At 41.2% G+C, this 22,008-nt stretch overlaps 2 non-coding genes across 2 annotated transcripts; both read right to left on the bottom strand.

Annotated features, from left to right (window-relative positions):
* Positions 1-10,520: 10,520 nt before the first annotated feature.
* Positions 10,521-10,594, bottom strand: LOC119296433. Its single transcript, XR_005145205.1, has one exon. It is a non-coding gene; the product is annotated as a small nucleolar RNA SNORD36 (small nucleolar RNA).
* A 192-nt stretch (positions 10,595-10,786) lies between these two features.
* On the bottom strand, positions 10,787-10,864 carry LOC119296434. Its single transcript, XR_005145206.1, has one exon. It is a non-coding gene; the product is annotated as a small nucleolar RNA SNORD36 (small nucleolar RNA).
* Between the last annotated feature and the right edge of the window lie 11,144 nt (positions 10,865-22,008).

The raw sequence follows: 22,008 nt of genomic DNA on the forward strand, positions 1-22,008 counted from the left end.
GTGCATTGCAACGGTGGAGAAAACATAACACACACTCTTAACCCAACAACCATCACCCGAGACCACAATAGGTCCATCTCTCTTATTTTTGGGAGGCATCATATTTATGTTGCCGCTTATCCTCCTTCTCACCCTCGCCGGCGATGGCCTCGGTGTTCACAGAAAACAAAAAATCGTATTTGAATATGTTTAATCCTAAGGCGTCTCTCTCCCCCTCTCTCCTCCCACTCCCTCCCTCCCTCTCTCTCTCTCTCTCTCTCTCTCTCTCTCGCTTTCTCTCACTCTCGCGATGAGAAATCTGTTGTTTTCCCTTGCGACATTTTTCAAAGGTATGCATGTGTAGTTATCGATGTTTTCTTTTCCCTATATTGTTATAGTGGGGTGTTTATTTGCAATCCGGGTCACCGCCGGTACGAAAGGAAAACGGATCTTACGCTATAAATTATAAGTTTGCTCCCAAAATGATATTTTAAAAATATTCAACAGGTAAAATTAACATCATATTTAGATTCCACATTTTTTCTAATCAAATTTCATATATAATATGTTAAAATCGAAGTTAGGGTTTAAAAGATACAGATAATTTAGAAAATCATTTATTTGACTTTAATATATTCCAAAATAATATTTAAAAAACTTAACATGTAAAAATAATCTCATATTCATATTCTACATATTTTTTTAATCAAATTTCATATATAACATGTTCAAATCGGAGTTAAAGTTTAGAAGATATGGATGATTTAAAAAAACATTGTTTGACTTAAATACGATCCGCGGATGAATTACCTAAAACATCAGGGGGGGTGTCAAAAAATTGTAAAATAACGGTTCGGGTGTGACTTAAATCCGGACTGCGGGTTTGTTTCAACAAAACACAGGGACTTCTGTGTAAAATATGAAAAACCGATTCGTTTTAACTTAAAACAGGACTGCGGGTTGAATTCTCTGAAATAAAGGGACTTTTCTAAAAAATGCCATGACGGACGAAAGAAACCCAATTTGCTTTATTATTAGGTATATACATACATACATACATATATATATATATAGGTATGGTAATACACGACAAGTACTCGGAAACAAGAGCTAACATACCAAGTTCATTTCACATCGAAACATGGCCCAGCCAGTTCAAGTCATGGCGACGGGTATTCGCAACAGTGAGTAGGATGCCCTGACCTACCGAAAGATTCTTGCCATGAAGGAACTTCTTCCACCCCGCCCGGTTGAAGATAGTGCGACCGTCCGTGTCCACTACGTAGGCACAGGTGGTGATGGAGCCCGTTATGGTAAGGTGTAGTCCATCCGCGATGCCTTCTTCATCCGCCTCGATGCCACAACTATCAGATAACCTCTTAGGTAATTTTTGAAAACAATTGATATGATATATGAGCATGTCATGTGAAATTATCAACAAACCATACACTTCAAGACACATATGTCACATCACATCACTACACTACACACGAATCATCAAATTACTACAGTAATTAAGCATATCATTAGATTATATACTAAGTACACTAAGCATATCATCGCATATTACTACACTACATAAGCATATATCGCATTACTGCAACACATGCATACCATAAAATTCTGCACTAAATGAATTCTACACTAGGCATATCATCGCAGTACTACAACATGCATATCATATCAACTACTACACTAATTAAGCATGCATATCATGTAATTACCACGCTAAGTAACATACCATGAGATGCTGTTTAACATTCGTCCTTGTGAGGCGGGTCACGAATGGCATCCCGACGTGGTCTTCACGTAGCGGAAGCATGTCCCAGAGGTTTCCGGTTTCCTCGTCGCTCAGCCTCACTCCTTGGGCATAGAGGGCTTCATCAAGTGGGTTCTCATCATCATCTGAATCCTCACCATCGTCCTCCTCATGAACTTCATCCTCACTATCGACAATCAAATTCAGATAGATAACAAAAATCCTAGGCCTTTCTCCTCTTAAGGAGAAGTGGATCCGTTCACCCCCACTAAGACAGAAGTGGGCAATGAAACGATCCCATTCATCTCCACCAATCTGGGTTATCGTTTGCCCCTTATCGACCTGCATAGTGTACGCCCCCCAAGAGCGTCGAAGGTCACGGTGTCTCCGACAAGCTCATTGAATGCCAATCTCACATTGCATGGGACGATCTGTGCAAGAAAAATATAAATAACAGACACAATGCATTAGTGGAAATAGAAAAAAACAAAAATAATGAACTGTCAGAAGGTTCATATAAATTGTTACCACTTCAAAAACAAAAGTAGGCTGGAAGTAGATGCCGAACAGCGTGGCAGTACAAAGGCTGGTCCAGCACCGTGACTTGCACCGTCCACATGGTGCTTCCTCCATTCTACACAGAACATGTTGAACTCTAAGTTGAATTTACGCTACTATAGTACAATACAAAGATCATACATATAATAAATCATAGTGATAACCTAAAATGCAATACCCATTAAATCTGTTTACTATCATCTACCTAAAAAACAATGCCAATGACAATGGCAATGCCAGTATCATCTACCTAATAAATCCCAATCCAATCCAATCCAATGTCAGTACTACATACTATAGTGAAGAATGGATGAATTATTTTGATTTAGTATTTCACACATAGGGCCTCATTTTTATTTGCACAGGGCCTCTCTTTTCCCTGGTACGGCTCAGATCCTACACTACGACATCCATCAATCTATGAAAGAACCATCATATCCATCAACAAATCATCTACCACATGTACCAATTAAAATTTCTAGACCAGATCTGCGTCCGGAGGGAGACACACGCGGTTGGGGAAGGGAAGAAGATTCGCGAGGGGGGGTGATGGGAGATCTCACCTACTTGCTGGAGTTGGCGGTGGCCACGCAGATCCGACGACGAAGAGAGGCATCGTCTGGAGATGGCGGCGGTGGCGCTTGTCAAGAAGGGGACGAAGAAAGTTGAAAATGATGTGGAGTAGTAGGTGCACTTAGCCAAATGTGGTACATGTGGTGGCGCGTTTGTTTGGATGACAAGGGAATCCCACGTGTCAGTACCCATAGAAAAAATGGCATTTCCAACTGCCTCACGGGGATTCGAACCAGGCCCATGCGGGTGTGAGGTAAAGGGTCTAGCCAGTTGGGCTGATGTAGTGTGTTCGGCAGAACCATTTTGCCTCTCCTTAAGACATTTATCCAAACACAGACGCACGGAAAAAACCATGCACCGAGACTGCGCTCCATGTGTGGCATAAGTGGTCCTATGTAGCTGCAACTAGGACCAATGTTGATATATGTTGTTATTAGCTAGGGTACCAACACTATATAATGGCTTATGTGATCCTTGCTAGTAAAGAAACCATGATCCATGTTGGCCCAAGTGGCACATTTGAGTGCAACGTGTCAATATTGGTGCATTTGGCCCTTATGGCATCCGTGAGGCCAAAGAGACCATGATTAGTGAAAACACATGAAGATTGCTACATGACGGGCCGTTGGCGTGTGTTGGTATGCACTGTGCGTGCAATGTGACTACAAAAAGTTGTTGCATGTCGAGACGTAGTTTATCGGTGCATGTGGATCCTATAGGCTTATTTGTTCCTTGTATGTGGGCATGGTGCGTGTTGGCCCAAGTGACATGTGTCAGTGCATTGTGACATCTATTGGTGCATCTGGCCCTTATACAAATTATTTGTGCAAATAGATCAAGATTGATACATGTCAGTCCATTGTCGCATCTTGGAGTGGAATGTGACTAGAAGAATTGGTGAATTACTTGGACCCCTTTTGGCATGTGTGAGTCCAATGAGATCAATGTTGTTGCGTGTTGGTCAAGATGGTATCGACACATGCAGTGTGAATATTACTGGTACATGTCCGTCGTTACAGCGTCTGTGTGTCGAAGGAGAACATGTTTGGTGCATGCTCTTGTGTGCCAACATGTTATGTGGGAACAAAAAAAACTGTCAATAGTTCATTTCTGTGGGCCCAGAAACAATGAGAATTATTTCTGGAGTACCTATTTGTAAATTTTGCACAGTTCTAGTTGGGTGCTGATGTGGAATGTTTTTTTCCCATGCTACACTTACAAACTGGACTCACTTGTCAGAAATCATGTCAACCCACCCAAAATGGCGGATTAGACCTTGCTGCAACAAATTACCCCAATATGTGTTTTTTTGCAACAAACCTGTAAAGTAGGTGTTCTATGCAAAAGTAACACCAAAAGTAGGTGGTTTGTGCAATTTCGTCGCTAAACCACAGGTCATAGAATATACAAATTCATGACAAAAAAATTAAAGCGGTTGGGGCGTACACGAGCGCACGACGCCACGCGTCTTGCCTCGCTAACTCCAAACATCCACCCACACGCCAAATAAAGCCGCCTCCCCTACCCCCCTCTCCCCCACTCCCCCACCCCTGCTGCTTTTCTTCCCCAAATCAGCAAAACCCTTCTCCTCTCACCTCGAACCCTACCGCCTACGAGCCAACAACCACCTCCCTTGCCCTTCGTCGTCGGAAGATGAAGGCCGACCGTGAAGACACGGCGGTGGAGAAGGATGCAGCGGTAGAAGCAGTGGAGAAGCCTGCTATGGTCATTGCCGCCGCGGTTGGCGTGGCCGACGGCGCCGTCGCGGTGACGGGAGGCGGTGCACCATCTGCCGTGACTGTTCCGGCCGCCGTCGCAGCGGTCGAGCCTGCGGCCGGGGAGCAGGTGGAGGAGGAGGTGGCGGTGGATCTGGAGGAGCAGAGGGCCAAGTGGAAGCGCGGGTAGTACGAGCTCATCGACAAGTACTACGAGGAGGCCGAGCGTGACGCTCAGGAAGTGTAGGACAAGGTCGTCGAGTTCGACGAGGAGGTCGACGACGAGCTCTCGGAGGTACTACTCTGTTCTATTCTATTCTCCTACTTTGTTTTTGGGGTTTTCTCCCATGGGGTTTTCTCCTAAATTGCATGCAGCACGCATTAGATTTCATCCAGATAGGTTATGTTTCTTGATCTCTCCCTTAGGGTTAGGATTAATACTAGTTGTTTCATACATTTGGAAGGAAATCCCTTCAATCTGAAACCTGGCATGGAACAGTAGTCATGTAGGCCTAAAATCCCCCTGTGCGTGCAATTATTTTATGAAGATGAGTAAGAATATGATTTAGAAACTGATTATGAATTAGTTCTGCTGTAGGAAATGGTGTATTTGTTAGGTATCACCTCTTTGATTCGTATGATTTCCAAAACGTAGGAATAGGGAAAACGTGGGATTAGAGTGGCATGTCATCTTGGATCCTACAGGATTGTATGAGTGTTTGATTGTGCATACTAAAAACGTAGGATTCTTTCAGATAGGTTTGAGTGGATGGAAAATTTCCTACAAATTTGTTTATTTCATGACAGTCAACAAGAGGATCAATGACTAATATCTAGAACTTGAAAAGTTGACATGCAACAGTAAATATTTATCAATGGTGCTTGAGCTTCTATAAATGGTAACTTTTAAAACATGTACTTTGGAAACAACTTTGAATATTTGCTGTTGGATGAAGCCAATCCAACGGCGGACAGATGGTAAATCCCAGCATTGTTGGCCATTCGATATCTTATTTACTAGTACAAAACAAAAATTCCAGGCATGCGTACTATCTAGAATATTCCATGTGTAAGCTTAAGCACAATGCTACCTATGCACAAACAACCTCATAGCACCATGTTTCTCCATTGTTATAGAATCTTGGATACTTTAACAGCGCAAACTCTTTTCTTCTAAATGAATTGCTAATGCTTTGAACTTTGTGAATCTGAATGCATATTATGCACAAACATTATCACTTTATTAAAGAAAACACACACAAAAAATCCATTGCTACAGTAGCATAGCAGTCTAAAGTGCATCTGAAATAATTGACATTAACTGTTGCTTTCACACCCAATGCATGTGTGCCTCGCTATAGTAACGAACAATACTATCAATGATGAGAGTTTAAATCAGTAGAACCCCTGTTACAACTATGCTATGTTCCTCAATTGTGCAACCCTATCTGGTTTTGCTATTCATGAAACCATGCTCCGTTCTTCAATAGTGGAAAACCGTTATCTGGTTTTGGTATGCATGAAACTGGGCCACATCATCGAGTTATGCATCTGGTCAGTACTGTTGCATGCAGTAACAATTTACGGCCACTGCCTGCCATTAGCAACAAACATGGATTAGTTCTTCTCTTGCACAAATCAATCCATGAAACTATGCCACATTAGTAATCATGCATGCCAAGTCCATGCAACAGTACATTTCTAGCAAAAAGATTTTCTATTGCATTCTTACTATATAGAATTTTTCATTACTAAGCGTAATCATAATGCTCCATATGCACAAAGCTGATACCACATTTTCTCCTTTCTTATAGAATCTTTTATACCTTAACAATTCAAACTTTTTCTATCTGCTTCATGATTTCCATATAATGAGGTGGACTATGCATCTTATTTTCAATCTGATTGCCAAATCTGTTGAGACCTAGTAAATAGTACATTTATTTAGTTGTCAGAAAAACTAGTTTATTTGATGAAAATCATGAAGCCTTACAGCTATATTGTGAAGACGTTTACTGATTGCAGTCAGTAATTCATTGCAGATTTTCTTATGTACGCACCGATGTACCTCAGTCAAAAATTTCTCTTTTTATAAATAATTCATGACATGATTCATATGATTTGTTGTCTTCAAAATATCAAGTGAGGGCAATCTTTTCTTTGTTGATGCGGTAGTTTTACTTTGTAGTATGTACTCATCTAGTTTGAATATAATTAAATTAGATATTGTCTGGTATCTCTTTATGATAGAACCAGATCCTACAAAATATTGTTGCAAGAAATGGCAAGAAATGATCCTATTTTTGGAATTATCTATTTTCAGTATGAAATAAAATATGTGCTTGAACGCAGTAATATGATTTGTTCATACCCTAAAACCTGAACCCTTTAGTTAATTGTCAACTTAGATTGTACAAATAGGAGTACTTCTTTACAGGGGAGAATAGGTACGCATGCAAAGCAAAGAAAAAAGAACAAGAAAGATAACAAATAATACATAAACATATATTGCAATACATGAGGTACATGTTGTGTGAATCATCTGATTGATCATATTTTTGTGTTCCTACTTTCGGAATGTACTTGAGACTCTTATGAAATGCTACATTTCTGTATTCCTAATCTGACATAGCTGTCGATCAACTAACACACAGGAAGATGACGAAGACGTGGATGATAGTAAGGAGAGCAGGGACAGCAAGAGCCGTTACGTCCTCAGGAGGCTGCGGAATGGGGAAATCCCATACCGCAGCGGCTCCGACAGGCTCTACGTCAACATAGCCTACCCCTTCTGCTGCGCGAGAATCAAGAGCGACTACGACAGCCTCGGAACCGCAAGCCCCACATCCAGGCTGAACATGCCGCTTTTGGTGCCTTCCTCAAGAAGTACGCGAAGGGGCATCTGCCATTCTACCTCCCGAGGCCTCCTCGTCCGACCAAGATGCCGAGGATCTGATGCGCTACTTGGTTGTTACTGCTGGCCCACCCTAGTTAAGACTATTTTTATGTTATAGTTTTCATGTGATACTTCTGCCCCACCGTACTGCTTGAACCTATGCGACGGTTTATCTTTTGGGTTGCGAGTGTTTAACATGCTATGTTTAAGTGTTTGGTAGTACATTGTTCATTTCTGGTAATGGCCAACTTCCAATGCTACGTGCTTAGGTACATGCTAACAATATTAATAATGGTTTTCAGAAGCAGCAGTGCCAGTTTGTACATGATAGGCGCCTAATTAAGCGTCTACCCTGTACTAATAAGCGTCGTTGCTTCATTAAACTATTGTTTATCTTGTAAGCACCTACCCTCTACTAATAAGTGCATTGCGGTCAACCTTGCCTAATACCTCCACTATGGTGATATATGGTACATATATGTTATGACTCTAACTGAAGATGCTAATGCTATATCTTGCACTGAATTTGGTATGTTTAGAAATAATGACATCCAAGTTATTTCTATGGAGAGTTAAACCATTATAAATGATCTTGTATTAATAGCTGCGAAAAGTAGAACACACAAATGTTTGCCAGGAGTACATACTGCCATTTGAAGCAAAACAAATGAGCATGCATTAGTAATTGCCAGAAATGTAGCATGCACATGATTGCCAAAAGTACCTATTGCTATTTTTTGACATGCACTTAGGTTGTATAATATATTGCCAAAAGTACATCATGCAAATGATTGGAAGAATGACCTATTGGCAGTTCAACCAAATGAACTGAGCAAGTATCCCTAATTGCCAAAATTATATAATGTTCGTGCACTACAAGAAATATGTCAACTTATGACCTTGACTATTGGTCACTGAATGGTCATTGTTTTTCATTTGCGACCTTTTTGTGACAAACAGAAGGTCAAAAGCTGGCGGTCGTAAACTGAAATTAACGACCTTCTCCATGAGAAGGTGGTAGACGTTTACGACCAAAATAGAAGGTCGTTGAACCCATGACCTTTTGTTTTGGTCACTGGATGTCTACCCAGGCCACGTCGGATCCGACATGGCAAAATTACGACCAATTCAAAAGGTCACTGACAAGATTCAGCCCGGTCCGATTAGGTGTTTTAGATGGGCCGAGCCCAACAATTCAGCCTTTTATTTTTTTCCTATTAATTTCAGCATGGGCCATACCCCACAATTCAGCCTTTTTCTTAGGTTCTTCCATACTAGGGGGCCTCGGCCTTTTTTCAGTATTTTTTTTATTTTCTAAGGTTTTTTGTTTCGCTTTTTAAACAGTCCAATGCTTGTTGGGTTGTTGCCTTTTCCAGCCCAATTATTTGTCCAACATTAGATCTCAGATTCTGAAAGAAATGTTTGGACAAAGTTGTTTCATATTCAAATCAGGAAAACTCCATGTCGAATTCAAATCATCCATCATATCACATAACATAACACATCTCCCAGGTTTACATAACACATCTCTCAAAAATACACTCACACAAGAATATAGCAGGAACAGAGGGAATATCTGCTACTATCCTAACATGTACTTATATGCATGTGTGCTTGCTTGACCGGCGCATGCATCAATGTAGCAGCCAAACAAGTAGGCATTGTTGACGTCTACTCACAGATTTCCTCGCACCAGAAAAAAAGTCAAAACAAAAAATATTAGACCATAATATGACACCAGACCATAGATTAGTAACTTTAAATCAGAAAGTATATCCACATCACCGTAAAATAGTCCCAAACCATCACAAAGAAGCCAAATACTATTAACTGATGATTAGTAGACACAGACATGATTCGGCCACATAATGGCTACCACAAGCAAAAGTGACAATTGTGTAAGCAAGCTGCTAGTGTATACAAGGTGATTGAAATCCTGTTGTTTAGTACTCCCTCTACACATGGGTTAAGCAGAAACCAATCAGTGGCAGACACGAGTGAAGCTACCAAGACAATACAAAATTTATATAATCAGTACCACTGCTCGCTTTTTGCAATAGTTTAGAAAAGAACAATGAGTTTTCAGTAAAGAGGAATATGTGGCTAGAGCCTTTTCTGTTTGGTGAAGGTGCCGATGGTATGCACACTTGTATTAACAAGAACAACAGCTGGGCGTTTTGTATGAGTAAGGAAAGCATAGATGATTTTTTTAAGATCCATAAACCCAGCCACAACAAGTTTGTTTTTACCAGACTGTCAACATATATACAGTATTGCAGTTATGTTTACAATCAGGTAGACACACTTGGCATATGCACAACAAATAGAATCTGCCAACATCTAATAAGAACAAAGAACCTACCTTTTGGATTTGATTAAATTTCTCTCTGTGCTCATCCTCAAGTGCAACTCCACCAAGAACAACATCTTTATTTGGCCTGGCAAGGAAATTAAAAAGCACCATTAGGAATGGAAAATGCATATGAGATAACTATCTATAAAGCACTTGACTGAAACAGCAAGAAATTGTCAAGCCTCTTCCTCTAGTCTGGTACCAAATCCCCAGGAAATCATGCGGGCCAAAGTCACAATCACAAAAGCAGGTTACAGCGAGGATCTATGATAATTTTCTACTATGCACTAGTATTGCTGGATAACTCATCTAGCAAGATAAAATACACAGGATAACTCATCGGGCCTACAAGGCGGGCTTGCTGCAACCACAAAATCACAAGCCCTCTAAAACCTGGTGCCCATGTTCCTATTATTGTTTGTTCGTTCATTCATCACCCTAGCATAGAGGATTCTATCTAACTAGATGATCTGTGTGGCTTGGCGATAAAAGCAATCTAAGAATGTTCAGGATACCTTCTGGTTGACAAGGTCGAACGCCCTCTTGTGCACCCGCATCTCAAACCGATCCTAGGTATTGGTACCCATTTTACCGAAACAGGATAACATAGTTACACTCTGTTTACTTTCAAATCATCATAGAAACTACAGCACAACAAGAGTAGCAGATGACTGATTTGTGATGGGCTGAGTATCAGGTTTAAAAAGCTCGATTTTGAACATCAAATGTATCAGAATAATCATATGAATCATCATTTGCTCAGCCCATCTTCCAAGTGCAACTACTTCATCATTCTAGGTAAATTAAGATGTTAAATGACTAAAACTAGAAGTATGCTACAATCATATGGTACTGGTTAAAAAATGTGACTAGAGGACTACACTTGAACACATCACTTGCAATGCCTACTGGAAGGAGCAAGTGTATAGAAGAAAACAAACATTAGACATGCTGGCCATCAGTCTTTAAAACCTTGATTTTGTATTCCTCAAAGAGAATCTCAGGAATATGTTGTTATAGCATCATTTGACTAGCCAATCCATCATTAACACACGTGCACACACTGAGCAGAGAACGATTTGAAATCAAGTGCACGAATTGCAGTAGCACATACAACTAGCATGTTACAATTTGTGGGTGATGGGGAAATGCATGTGAAGTGCATAAATCATAGAGGGGTGTGTAGAATACACACCATCTTTGACAACAAGCAAAATAGACAGGAATAGAGCATGTCAACTACTGTAAAGCACAATCACTAGCATGGTGGTGAGAGCAGTTTCCGGACGCCAACCATTCTTCTTGCAGGTGCTGGACGCCCCCGCCTTATAGCGTGAGTGGAGGTAGCACGCAATCTGCACCAACAAAGCACCAAAAACAACGTCAATCCCCTGTGTCACAGTCTCACAAACAGCCAAACCATCTTAATCCTAAGAACAAAAAAGGCATCAGCAACACCGAGGAGGAGGATGCACCGAGATGAAGGTGAAATTCTGGGGCGGCGTGCCGACGCCGATCTCCCTGAAGTACAATCCATTTCATGTAGTTCTTGAGCGACACTATCTCGCCCTCCTCCTCAGAGCAGAGGGTGCCTGCTACGCCGCCACCGAGGAGGACGTGCTGCTGTGCCTCCTTGCCACCGGAGACGCGCGTGGTGTTGTGGCTGTTCAGGTTGACAGGAAGGTCACCGCCCGACCAGGAAGGTCACCGTCCGACCATGTCTGTAGAGTTCTTGCTGCCGCCACCACTCCTCCGTCGACAAAGGTGCTTTCTCCCAATGTCAATGCAACTGCAAGCAAGCAAGCAAACATGAATGAATGAACACGATGGTTTAAATCAGAATGTTGCGGGTCAAGCCAGCTTTTGGTTTATTGTGCACAAGGGTGCATATTGGAATGGCACACAATGATTTCATATTGTGCACAAGGGTGCATATTGGAATGGCACACAATGTTGCCTAAGGAAGTTTTCATTTTCTTTGGACGAAAAAATAATTTTCCATTTTTCGAGTGCCCAAAATGAGTTTTTTTGTGAAGAACCTACCAAATAATTGTTGCAAATTTGGACCAAATCGTTTTTGTAAAATACTAGGCCATATTTAATGAACAATTGACCAAATGGTTGGGTGTCACAAGCTTTGATCCACCTCTAAAAAGACAAATTTCTGCCGATTCAGTTGGAAGCGGGTCAAATTTGAATTGCAGCTGCCTCGTAGTTTGCTCTATATTTTTCCCAAAAATCATTAATAGTTACAAAAGTATCTATTTAATTAGAGAAACACCAAAAAATTTCCAAAATTCAACCACTAGCTACGAGCGGTCAAGCCGGTGGTTTTGACCATATTTTGAAACGGGCATAAAAAATTCAAAAAAAAATCAAAAAAATGGAAAACCTTCGCATTGTGTCATTATATGTGTCCAAGTTACCAGGAAAAATAATAAACTTGTAATAAGATAATTATTCAAAAAAAGTGTTCTCAGAAACGAGCTATCATATGTGGAGATCAACGGCTTTCAAGCGAAATGATCAATCTTGTGGCCACATTCATGGCATAGTTTGTTGAAATGATATCATATTGTGCACAATGGTGAATATTGGAATGGCAAACAATGTTACCTAAGGAAGTTTTCATTTTCTTTGGAAGAAAAAATCATTTCATATTTCGAGTGCCCCAAATACAGTTTTTTGTGAAGAACCTACCAAATAATTGTTGCAAAATTGGACCAAATCAATTTTCTAAAATACTAGGACATATTTAATGCACAATTGACAAAATGGTTGGGTGTAAATAGTTTTGATCCAAGACAAATTTCTGCCGTTTCAGCTGGAAGCGGGTCAAATTTGAACTGTGGCTGCCTCATAGTTTGCTATTTATTTTTTCCAAAAACCATTTGTAGGTACAAAAGTATCTATTTAATAAGAGAAACACCAAAAAAATTCCAAGATTCAACCACTAGCTAGGAACGGTCATTCCCGCAGTTTTGACTGCATTTTGAAACGGGCATAAAAAATTCAAAAAAATCAAAAAATTAGAAAAGCTTTCCATTGTGTCATTATATGTGGCGAAGTTACCAGGAAAAATAATAATCTTGTTATACAGAAATTATTTTAAAAAGGTGTTCTCAGAAACGAGCTATCATGTGTTGACATCAATGGATTTCAAGCCAAATGATCAATCTTATGGCCACATTCATGGCATAGTTTGTTCAAATAATCTCATATTGTGCACAAGGGTGCATATTGGAATGGCAAACAATGTTGCCTAAGGAAGTTTTCATTTTCTTTGGACGAAAAAACCATTTTCCATTTTTCGAGTGCCCAAAAGGAGTTTCTTTTGTGAAGGACCTCCCAAATAATTGTTGCAAAATTGGACCAAATCAATTTTCTAAAATACTAGGACAAATTTAATGCACAATTGACAAAATGGTTGGGTGTAAAAGTTTTTATCCACCTCTCATGAAAAAGACAAACTTCCTTCGATTCAGTTGGAAGCGGGTCAAATTTGAACTGCACCTGCCTCATAGTTTTCTATATATTTTTTCCAAAAATCATTTCTAGGTACATAAGTACCGATTTAATCAGAGAAACACCAAAAAAATTCCAAGATTCAACCACTAGCTAGGAACGGTCATTCCCGCCGTTTTGACCGCAATTTGGAATGGGCATAAAAAATTCAAAAAAATCAGAAAATTGGGAAACCTTCGTGTTGTGTCATTATATGTGGCCAAGTTCCCAGGAAAAATAACAAACTTGTAATACGGAAATTATTTTAAAAAAGTGTTCTCAGAAACGAGCTATCACGTGTGGAGATCAATGGGTTTCAAGCCAAATGATCAATCTTATGGCCACATTCATGGCATAGTTTGTTCAAATTATCTCATATTGTGCACAAGGGTGCATATTGGAATGGAAAACAATGTTGCCTAAGGAAGTTTTTATTTTCTTTGGACGAAAAAACCATTTTCCATTTTTCGAGTGCCCAAAAGGAGGTTTTTTTGTGAAGGACCTCCCAAATAATTGTTGCAAAATTGGAGCAAATCAATTTTATAAAATACTAGGACATATTTAATGCACAATTGACAAAATGGTTGGGTGTAAAAAGTTTTGATCCACCTCTCGTGAAAAAGACAAATTTCCGACGATTCAGCTTGAAGCGGGTCAAATTTGAACTGTAGCTGCCTCATAGTTTGCTATTTATTTTTTCCAAAAATCATTTCTAGTTACATAAGTACCTATTTAATCATAAATACATGGTTTGGTGGCGATACGTCGAGGTTTGGGCGGTGGCCGAGGGCCCCAACTCTAGAGCGCGTAAACTCGCATGCCCACCGCATGGTCACCGCGTGACCGTGGCGTTGCCATGTGTTCTGGGCGGCCTAGGCATGTCTGGTGGGTTGGGCACTCCCCAGGTAGGTCCTAGGAAGAAACTTACAACATATGTTTCTCACGAGGAGACCGATCGATGCTCAAACATGAATTAGCAGTCAAGTGTTTGATTAGCGGTATGGGAAATGTACAATTCTAATGGGCATGAGTTTTGTCTGAGAATGATCCGTTACTAAGAAGACCGTCTTCACAAATTTTTAGCTCAAAAGGAGGAGCCTAGGTGGTACTTGCTTTGCAAAGTACCACACTGGACATAAATACGAATGTTGAAGCTGGGCTCAAAATAATGAATGGATTGAGCTGGCATTTGGTGGAGGATGGTTATTTGGGCATAGGAAAGGACTGTAGAAAATGGATACTATTTGGACATGCCAAAGTGGTACTTCCTTCACAAAGTGCTGCTCTGAACAGAATAGGAAAATGAATATTGTTGAATTATTTTTGAACTAGGCAAGAAAGGTTTTTGACATATTTGATGAAGATATGATCCAACCAATTTATGAGAATGTTTTGGGAATTTTTGGAATAACAGAGATATAGGTTGCTTCACAACCTAGGGCAAAAATTGACACATGGACATGACACATAGGCAAAACTGATGAGATGGCGCCTAGTCATCGCAACCCACCACAATTTGCAAGGCTATGACCATCTATATTGGTCGTTAACAACTAGAAATAAGGCAGTGGACTAGCGTTGTTTGCTTTATGACCATTTCGTGTAAGGAAATTATGACCTTTCTGACCAAAATGGTCGCAATGGTTTAGGGTTTGGAGCCCCCCGAATATCTTTTGACCAATTGGTCTCAAATGGTCATAGATCTATGACCAATTCTTCTAGGGTCACTGACAGAAGGTCACTAGTTGACATATTTCTTGTAGTGGTGATTGCCAAAAGAATGTACTGCGACAGAAGAGATTTCTATATTGAGGTATGTTATCATACCCTACTTTTTACGGTCTTAGCTGGTGTTAAGCCATATTTCACCGCTCGTTGATGCACGTTTGATAAAGTTCAATCACCAAATCGTAAATGAAAAATGTATCAAAAGTAGTGCTAACTACCGTGCTACCCAGTTGGTACCTAAACTACCATTTGGTTAACTTGAATGGGCTCAATATAGCTTGTGATGGCTTACGTGATCTTCTTGATATCAAAGAAGACACTTGTTTAGTAATGGTCTTGCTATCAAATTTCACTATGAGCTCTTCCATAGTTTTTGTTTTTTAGCTTGCACTTCATCAACAAGCTTCCTCGGGCGTCCACGTGCTCTCTGCTTTTTTGGGGAGCTCGGGGTGTCGGGATCCTTTGGGGAGCTCGACGTGTCTGATATCTTGCACTCAACAGTACCAATAATTTCTTGGACATTGTCTTGTAAATTGATAGGTTCCGATGCAACGTGGGCTTCATACGTCTCCGCTTGTACAACAGACATTAGTGCATTCAGTAGCGTCATGAGACATGTGAATACAATAAAATATTTGTGCTTTTTTGCTAACCATTATGGGGTATTTGTATGTTTCCATGTGAAGACTGTTGCAATCTGAACGCAGCAAGCTTGAAACTATTTTCCAGCTAAATATATCTATCTGTGACTACATTTGATAAGCGACACATATGCCAGCACATCATTGATGACCCACAAGTATAGGGGATCTATCATAGTCCTTTCGATAAGTAAGAGTGTCAAACCCAACGATGAGCAGAAAGAAATGATAAGCGGTTTTCAGTAAGGTATTCTCTGCAAGCACTGAAATTATAGGTAACAAATAGTTTTGTGATAAGTTAATTGGTAACAAGTAACGAGTAATAAATGTAAATAAAGCGCAGCAAGGTGGCCCAATCCTTTTTGTAGCAAAGGAGAAGCCTGGAAAATTTCTTATATGAAGGAAAACGCTCCCGAGGACACATGGGAATTATCGTCAAACTAGTTTTCATCACGTTCACATGATTCGCGTTCGTTACTTTGATAATCTGATATGTGGGTGGACTGGTGCTTGGGTGCTGCCCTTACTTGGACAAGCATCCCACTTATGATTAACTACTCTTGCAAGCATCCGCAACAACAAAAGAAGTATTAAGGTAAACCTAACCATAGCATGAAACATATGGATCCAAATCAGCCGCTTACGAAGCAATGCATAAACTAGGGTTTAAGCTTCTGTCACTCTACCAACCCATCATCTACTTATTACTTCCCAATGCCTTCCTGTAGGCCCAAATAATGGTGAAGTGTCATGTAGTCGACGTTCACATAACACCACTAGAGGAGAAACAACATACATCTCATCAAAATATCGAACGAATAAAAAATTCACATGACTACTAATAGCAAGACTTCTCCCATGTCCTCAGGAACAAATGTAATTACTCACAAAGCATATTCATGTTCATAATCAGAGGGGTATTAATATGCATATAGGATCTGAACATATGATCTTCCACCAAATAAACCAACTAGCATCAACTACAAGGAGTAATCAACACTACTAGCAACCCACTGGTACCAATCCCAGGCTATGAGACAAGAATTGGATACAAGAGATGAACTAGGGTTTGAGAGGAGATGGTGCTGGTGAAGATGTTGATGAAGATTGACCCTCTCCCGCTGGGAGGATCGATGGTGATGATTTCCCCCTCCCAGAGGGAAGTTTCCCTGACAGAACGGCTCTGTCGGAGCCCTAGATTAGTTCCGCCAAGGTTCCGCCTGTTGCGGCGGAGTCTCGTCCCGAAAGCTTCTTGTTGGAAATATGCCCTAGAGGCAATAATAAAATGCTTATTATTATATTTCCTTGTTCATGATATTTGTCTATTGTTCATGCTATAATTGTATTAACTGGAAACCGTAATACATGTGTGAATACATAGACCACAACATGTCCCTAGTGAGCCTCTAGTTGACAAGCTCGTTGATCAATAGATGGTTATGGTTTCCTGACCATGGACATAGGATGTCATTGATAACGGGATCACATCATTAGGAGAATGATGTGATGGACAAGACCCAATCCTAGGCATAGCACAAGATCGTATAGTTCATTTGCTAAGAGCTTTTCTAATGTCAAGTATCATTTCCTTAGACCATGAGATTGTGCAACTCCCGGATACCGTAGGAATGCTTTGGGTGTACCAAACATCACAACATAACTGGGTGGCTATAAAGGTGCACTACAGGTATCTCCGAAAGTGTCTGTTGGGTTGGCACGAATCAAGACTGGGATTTGTCACTCCGTATGATGGAGAGGTATCTCTGGGCCCACTCGGTAATGCATCATCATAATGAGCTCAATGTGACTAAGTAGTTAGTCACGGGATCATGCATTATGGAACGAGTAAAGTGACTTGCCGGTAACGAGATTGAACGAGGTATTGGGATACCGACGATCGAATCTCGGGCAAGTAATATACCAATTGACAAAGGGAATTGTATACGGGATTGCTTGAATCCTCGACATTGTGGTTCATCCGATGAGATCATCGTGGAACATGTGGGAGCCAACATGGGTATCCAGATATCGCTGTTGGTTATTGGCCGGAGAGATGTCTCGGTCATGTCTGCATGGTTCCCGAACTCGTAGGGTCTACACACTTAAGGTTCGGTGACGCTAGAGTTGTTATGGGAAATAGTATGTGGTTAACGAGTGTCGTTCGGAGTCCCGGATGAGATCCCGGACGTCACGAGGAGTTTCAGAATGGTCCGGAGGTGAAGATTTATATATGGGAAGTCCAGTTTCAGTCACCGGAATAGTTTCGGGGGTTATCAGTATTGTACCGAGACCACCGAAAGGTGTCCGAAGGTCCACCGGGTGGGGCCACCTGCCCCGGGGGACATGATGGGCTGAATATGGGAGGGAACCATCCCTTAGTGGGCTGGTGCGCCCCTCCCCAAGGGCCCAAGGCGCCTAGGGTTGGAAACCCTAGGGGAGGGGGGCGCCTCCACCTTGCTTGGGGGGCAAGTTTCCCCCTCCTGGCCGCCGCCCCCCCCCTCTAGTTGGGATCTAGAGGGGACGGCCCCCTCTCCCCTTCACCCTATAAATAGAGGGGGGGTGGGAGGGCTGCAGCACCCTTGCTTTTGGCGCAGCCCCTCACTCCTCCAACTCTTCCTCCTACTCCGTGGTGCTTGGCGAAGCCCTGCTGGAGAACCACGAGCTCCACCAACACCATGTCGTCATGCTGTCGGAGTTCTCCCTCAACTTATCCTCTCCCCTTGCTGGATTAAGAAGGAGGAGACGTCCTCGGGCTGTACGTGTGTTGAACGCGGAGGCGCCATCCGTTTGGCGCTAGATCGGTTCTTCCGCGATTTGAATCGCCGCTAGTACGACTCTATCAACCGCGTTCTTGTAATGCTTCCGCTTAGCGATCTTCAAGGGTATGAAGATGCACTCCCTCTTTCTTGTTGCTAGAATCTCCTAGATTGATCTTGGTGATGCGTAGAAAATTTTGAATTTCTGCTACGTTCCCCAACAGTGGCATCATGAGCTAGGTCTATTGCGTAGATTCTATGCACGAGTAGAACACAAGTAGTTGTGGGCGATGGTTTGTACAATTTGCTTAATGTTACTAGTCCTATCTTGATTCGGCGGCATCGTGGGATGAAGCGGCCCGGACCAACCTTACACGTACGCTTACGTGAGACAGGTTCCACCGACTGACATGCACTAGTTGCGTAAGGTGGCTAGCAGGTGTCTGTCTCTCCCACTTTAGTCGGATTGGATTCGATGAAAAGGGTCCTTACGAAGGGTAATAGCAATTGGGAAATCACGTTGTGGTTTTTGTGTAGGTAAGAAACGTTCTTGCTATAAACCTATAGCAGCCACGTAAAAACTTGCAACAAAAATTAGGACGTCTAACTTGTTTTTGCAGCATATGTCGTGTGATGTGATGTGGCCAAAAGGATGTGATGAATGATATATATATGTGATGTATGAGATTGATCATGTTCTTGTAATAGGAATCACGACTTGCATGTCGATGAGTATGACAACCGGCAGGAGCCATAGGAGTTGTCTTAATTTATTGTATAACCTGCGTGTCATTGAATAACGCCATGTAATTACTTTACTTTATTGCTAAACCGTTAGCCATAGTAGTAGAAGTAATAGTTAGCAAGACAACTTCATGAAGACACGATGATGGAGATCATGATGATGGAGATCATGGTGTCATGCCGGTGACGATGATGATCATGGCGCCCCCAAGATGGAGATCAAAAGGAGCAAAATGATATTGACCATATCATGTCACTATTTGATTGCATGAAATGTTTCTCATGTTTTTGCATCTTATTTTCTTAGAATAATAGTAGCATAAATAAGATGATCCCTCATAAAATTTCAAGAAAGTGTTCCCCCTAACTGTGCACCATTGCGAAGGTTCGTTGTTTCGAAGCACGACGTGATGGTCGGGTGTGATAGATTCTAACGTTCGCATAAAACGGGTGTAAGCCAGATTTACACATGCAAAACACTTAGGTTGACTTGACGAGCCTAGCATGCACAGACATGGCCTCGGAACACAAGAGACCGAAAGGTCGAACATGAGTCGTATAGCAGATGCGATCAACATGAAGATGTTCACCGATGATGACTAGTCCGTCTCACGTGATGATCGGACATGGCCTAGTTGACTCAGATCATGTATCACTTAGATGACTAGAGGGATGTCTATCTAAGTGGGAGTTCATTAAATAATCATATGAACTTAATTATCATGAACATAGTCAAAAGGTCTTTGCAAATTATGTCGTAGCTTACGCTTTAGTTCTACTGTTTAAGATATGTTCCTAGAGAAATTTTAGTTGAAAGTTGATAGTAGCAATTATGCGGACTGGGTCCGTAAACTGAGGATTATCCTCATTGATGCGCAGAAGGCTTATGTCCTTAATGCACCGCTCGGTCTGCTGAACCTCGAGCGTCGTCTATGGATGTTGCGAACATCTGACATACACGTTTGATGACTACGTGATAGTTCAATGCGTAATGTTAAACGCTTTAGAATTGAGGCACCGAAGACATTTTAAAACGTCGCAGAACATATGAGATGTTCCAAGAGCTGAAATTGGGATTTCAGGCTCGCGCCCACGTCTAGAGGTGCGAGACCTCCGACAAGTTTCTTAAGCCTGCAAACTAAGGGAGAAAAGCTCAATCGTTGAGCATGTGCTCAGATTGTCTGAGTACTACAATCGCTTGAATCGAGTGGGAGCTATCTTCCAGATGAGATAGTGATGGTTCTCCAAAGTCACTGCCACCAAGCTACTAGAGCTTCGTGATGAACTATAACATACCAGGGATAGATATGATGATCCTTGAGCTATTCGCAATGTTTGACACCGCGAAAGTAGAAGTCAAGTAGGAGCATAAATTGTTGATGGTTAGTAAAACCATTAGTTTCAAGAAGGGCAAGGGCAAGAAGGAATACTTCATGAAACGGCAAATCAGTTGCTGCTCTAGTGAAGAAACCCAAGGTTGAACCCAAACCCGAGACTAAGTGCTTCTGTAATGAGGGGAACGGTCACTGAAGAAGAACTACCCTAGATACTTGGTAGATGAGAAGGCTGGCAAGGTCGACAGAAGTATATTGGATATACATTATACTAATGTGTACTTTACTAGTACTCCTAGTAGCACCAGGGTATTAGATGCCGGTTCGATTGCTAAGTGTTAGTAACTCGAAATAAAAGCTGCGGAATAAACGGAGACTAGATAAAGGTGAGATGACGATATGTGTTGGAAGTGTTTCCAAGGTTGATGTTATCAAGCATCGCATGCGCCCTCTACCATCGAGATTGGTGTTAAACCTAAATAATGGTTATTTGGTGTTTGCGTTGAGCATAGACTTGATTGGATTATGTTTATCGCAATACAGTTATTCATTTAAGGAGAATAGTGGTTACTCTGTTTATTTGAATAATACCTTCAATGGTCTTGCACCTAAAATGAATGGTTTATTGAATCTCGATCGTAGTGATACACATGTTCATGCCAAAAGATATAAAATAGTAACGATAGTACCACATACTTGTGGCAGTGCCATTTGAGTCATATTGGTATAAAACGCATGAAGAAGCTCCATTTTGATGGATCTTTGGACTCATTCGTTTTTGAAAATATTGAGACATGCGAACCATGTCTATTGGTATATATGCATGAAGAAACTCCATGCAGATGGATCGTTTGGACTCACTTGATTTTGAATCACTTGAGACATGAAAATCATACCACATGGGCAAGATGACTGAAAGGCCTCGTTTTCAGTGAGATGGAACAAAAGAGCAACTTGTTGGAAGTAATACATTTGATGTGGGCAATCCAATGAGTGCTGAGGCACACAGTGAATATCGTTATGCTCTTACTTCACAGATGATTTGAGTAAAGTCTGAGTATATTTACTTGATGAATTACGAGTCTGAATTATTGAAAGGTTCAAGCAATTTCAGAGTGAAGTGAAGATCACCGTGGCAAGAGGATAAAATGTCTATGATATGATTATAGAGATGAATATCTGAGTTACGAGTTTGGTACACAATTAAGACCTTGTGGAAACTGTTTCATAACTAATACCACCTGGAACACCATAGTGTGATGGTTTGTCCGAACATCATAGCTGCACCCTATTGGATATGGTGCATACCATGATGTCTCTTATTGAATTACCACCATCATTTATGGGTTAGGCATTCGAGACAACCGCATTCACTTTAAATAGGGCACCACGTAATTCTGTTGAGATGACACCGTATGAACTACGGTTTAGAGAAACCTAAGTTGTCATTTCTTAATAGTTTGGGGCT

The sequence above is a fragment of the Triticum dicoccoides genome, chromosome 4B (assembly GCF_002162155.2).
Source record: "Triticum dicoccoides isolate Atlit2015 ecotype Zavitan chromosome 4B, WEW_v2.0, whole genome shotgun sequence".
Lineage (NCBI taxonomy): Eukaryota > Viridiplantae > Streptophyta > Magnoliopsida > Poales > Poaceae > Triticum > Triticum dicoccoides.